This window comes from Teleopsis dalmanni, chromosome 1, assembly GCF_002237135.1.
Source record: "Teleopsis dalmanni isolate 2A chromosome 1, ASM223713v2, whole genome shotgun sequence".
Lineage (NCBI taxonomy): Eukaryota > Metazoa > Arthropoda > Insecta > Diptera > Diopsidae > Teleopsis > Teleopsis dalmanni.
In genome coordinates this window covers 30,435,195-30,438,266 of record NC_051846.1, presented here as the reverse complement: position 1 = coordinate 30,438,266, position 3,072 = coordinate 30,435,195, and positions in this window count along the sequence as shown.

The window sequence follows — 3,072 nt, the reverse complement described above, 5'->3', positions numbered from 1 at the left end:
TTCCATTCAGCGGTATAATATATCCATTAAAATCACTCTACTGGGAATTTTTAACGGCCTCTGTTTCTTCTGATACTTGCCCAACAAACGTTAAGTCAAAAAAAAAAAAAATAAGTTTTATTCAAATTTATGCCTTAATAACTCGCATACTACAAAATTCCACATAATCAAAGCATTGATTAAGGCCCGATTTCGAGATCCTATATCTAGATCTAACTCTTATGGCTAAAAGATAATACGCTCTAATAGCTGAGAGCTTGTCTTAAATATAGACAAGAGTACAACTCGAAACTTGGTAAAAGGTACGGGGAAGGTTTTTTCTCAAACACCATCATACTACTGAATTATTGCAGCATTTTCTTAATGAAGACCATCCATTAGGCAACTTATATTCCATGTCTATATTTTCACGTACAGAAAAATTACTTGTAAGTGATATTAAGTATATCATAGCTAAATATATAACGTAATTCTATTGCACTATTAAAACATCATACAAGTTGACTGCAAGACTTATCTATAAAACAGTGTATTAATACAACATTATATAGCGATGTCAATATTTTCGTCAAACTACTATCAAAACGCTGTCTCTTACATTTGTGATTATTTAATTTTCAGCGGTTTGGTATCGGATTACCTCTACTGCACACGCAAATCTGAAGAACAAAAACTATCCTAACATATAACGAGGTGCCATTGCGCTAACATTGGTCAGCACAGATTATTGTTATATATACATACTAATTAGATTACTTTACCGTCTTAAAAGCTTCTGTAGAAATTACATTGATGAGAGTGTACTATAAAAGACGATATTAAGAATATATAATGGTGATATCTGAGAGTCTATAGATATAGATAAATTTATAATTTAAAGAGGAAGTAGCAATGGAAAATCTTGTATTAAAACGTCTGATGTATAATATATTATTAAATTCATATATTATTTAGTTTAGATAACAGAAAAGGTTCTATAAAGTTTTCTGTCGCCAGCAAAGCACACATGTACTTACGTAAGTTTTAAATACTTTAAAACCAATTCATTTAGTAATAAATCATTCTTTATTTACAAAATTATCTCTGAATAATTTACATATTTTACAAAGAAGAAGAACAAGCTTAAGAAATATATGACGTGACTCCTGACTTAGTAATGAACAAACGATTTTTTTTAAATCTATATATTTTACGTATATAATTTTCGCTTAGAATAATTTGTTTATACGGTATAAACATACAGTATCGTATAATCCCTTCACGTATTATTATACTCAACCTAACCTTTCAGTAAAACTAAATATTGAAGAACACTAAAAAAATATAAAAAAAACCTACACTAGGAAGAAACTACTAGTCCAAGTTTTAGACTTGCAGAAAAAAAATATTAATAAAAAAATATTAATAAAATTCGATTTTAAGAATCAATAAAGTGCTTACAAGCCAATAGAATCTCTATTTCTATAATACCAGAACGAGCATATTTTGAATTTGGAATCAAATTTAAATTCCAAATAAATTTATGTTTTATTTACAAAATCCGAGTACTTTTTGAGCAGAAGGTATATGTGAAATTAAAGAAATAATCCACATATAAATTTAATATATTTTTCTATATGCTTTTGTATATAGTCCGTATGCGCACATAACAATAATAACTTGCTAACAATGGTTGGGAGTAAAATAATGAAACTATAATTTCACTAAATAGGAAATGAACAAAAATGCTAGTCAACAGCAATAAAAATACTAACTATCATACTGATAGTTTCAAACCTATTTTTAATATATGTCTATTTTTTTGAAGTAACTATATTCGTATTCTAGGTTTTTCTATTTTACAAAATTTGGCATGGACTAAAAAATTTAGATAAGATTTAATATTATTTTTTTGAATTAGGGTTTGCTCGGACAACTAATAATAGTAATGATGTAAATACAGAGGCTGGCTTTTGTTGACAATATTCCACAAATTTGATAAAATACTTTTTTTGATTTGGAGTATAAAACTTTAATGACTAAATAAACACTTTTTACAATAGTATGTAAATATTTTATTTACATTTAAAATAAATCAATACAGGTATATATAAAAACATATATTTGCTAAATTTATGTGCTTAGATGAGTACCCTTAATACAAGTTTTTAAAGGTCGGTTATAAAAAACCCTAATACATTCCTCAAACGGAAAAATACATAAAAGTAGTTAGGTGATAAAGTTTGATCAGTGAAGGTGTGATCATCATCATCCGTGATCATTAGTCCATTCAGGACCTAAGCCTGTTTAACAACAGTCTTTCATTTTTCTCTGTTTTTTTGCTTTTGTTTTCCAATTTCTTATGCTCATTTCTTTTAAGTTCTGCTGCACACTGTGTTTCCATCGTTTTCTAGGTTGCCCTCTCTTCTTCTGATGTTTTCTACTTCGTTCTCATAAATCTTATATGGTACTCTCACATCCGGCATTCTTATCACATGTCCAACCCATCTTAATCGCTGTTTTTTTATAAATTTGTTGATTGTATCATCTTCAGCTAGCCGTTCTAGCTCGTGGTTGTACCTTACGCGATATATCCTATTTTCTTTCGCGGGGCCAAAAATTTTTCTGAGTATTTTACTTTCAAGCACTGCTCTCTTGCTTGAGTGAAGGTATGGTATGTCTCAATCATCATCTTCATACAAGTATGCATACATAGAGAGAAAGCTCTGTTTTTGAAGCTAATTATAAAGAGACAATAAATATATAAACGCCGTCAATTTATTTGCTTAAACATTTCCTTAATATTTTTCGATTTTAGAGGGTATACAAAAGTCGTTAAATCAACTTTTCTTCTATTTCAAGTATTTACTTTATTTATAAAATAAAATATAGTTTATTTTATTAAAGCGTGACATATACAATACATAATATTGATTTCATAAAATGGACCCATTCGATTTATCTCAAAATCCGTACATTTTTCTTTAATAAATCGAACTGATTAGTAAATTTAATCCACAGTTTACTTTCGCGATATTCGTGGTTTGCGGTTTTACGATATTAATTTCACTTTTTGCTATTTTCAAATATTTT